This window comes from Octopus bimaculoides, chromosome 15 (assembly GCF_001194135.2).
Source record: "Octopus bimaculoides isolate UCB-OBI-ISO-001 chromosome 15, ASM119413v2, whole genome shotgun sequence".
NCBI classification, from domain to species: Eukaryota; Metazoa; Mollusca; class Cephalopoda; order Octopoda; family Octopodidae; genus Octopus; species Octopus bimaculoides.
Genome location: NC_068995.1, coordinates 20697459 through 20698673, shown reverse-complemented (window position 1 = coordinate 20698673; position 1215 = coordinate 20697459).

The following is a 1215-nucleotide window of genomic DNA, read 5'->3' as shown; positions in this document are numbered from 1 at the left end:
TGTGTGTGTGTGTGTGTGTGTGTGTGTGTGTGTGCGTCTGCTTGGGCGTGTGTTTGTTTAGATACCTCGTCTTTAAACACCTGTTTTCGTTCTCGAATTTCCTGAGTTTCTTTGAGGTTCCTTTGCTTTGTTTCCTTTTTTCGTTTTGAGGTACGTTTTTTCTTTCACTTACCATTGGATTATATTCTAACGTTTCCGTATTTTAATATTCCCATATTCCTATCTTCCAGTATTCTCACATACCAATATTCCAATATTTCAAGATCCAGTACTCTGTTTCCAACTTACATTTGAATGTATCTATATTCCAATATTCCAGTATTCTGACATACCAATGTTCCAATATTTCAACATTCCAGTACTCCGTGTTTCCATGATTCCAATATTCCAGTTTTCCAAAATACAAAAATTCCACTGTTCTGACATACTAATATTCTAATATTTCCAGTCTCCAGTATTTCAAAATTCCAACTTACTAACATTATAATATTCCACTATTCAGACATATCAATATTCCATTATTCTAACTGTCCAATATTCTGCAATTCCAACATTCAGCATTTCCATAATTCCATGTTGTCTCAACCTTTTGGCTAATGAATTATTCATGTAAAACTAAACGGAAATCTTAAGAATTTTCTTGTAATTGTTACTGCTATTGTTGTTGATAGTGGTGGTGGTAGTGGTGGCTGCGGCGGCGGCGGCGGTGGTAGTGGTGGTGGTGGTGTCGCCACTGCTGCTGATGGTGTTGTTGATGTCACGATGTAACGTTGTTCATGTTGGTGGTGCTGTTGTTGCTGCCACTGGTGGTGTTGGTGATGATGATGATGAAAATGATGATGATGGTAATGATGATGATGATGATGATGATGATGATGATGATGATGATGATAACGGTTGTGTTTTCATGGCTGTTGTTTTTCGACTTCTTTCTTTCTTTCTTTCTTTCTTTATTTATTTATTTATTTATTTATTTATTTATTTATTTATTTCATCCTTTCATTGTTTATTCTTCTTGTTATTCTTCCTTTCACAGTGAATACTCTTCAAATACGCTGTCGTAGTTTTTGAAAATCTTGTCATCCTCTATCTCCTTGGTGTTGATGTTGTTGTTGTTGTTGTTGTTGCTTTTGCTGTTGTGGCAGCGGTGGCGATGTTCTTGTTACAGTTGTTGCTGCTGCTGTTTTTCTTGTTGTTGTTGTAGTGGTGGTGGTG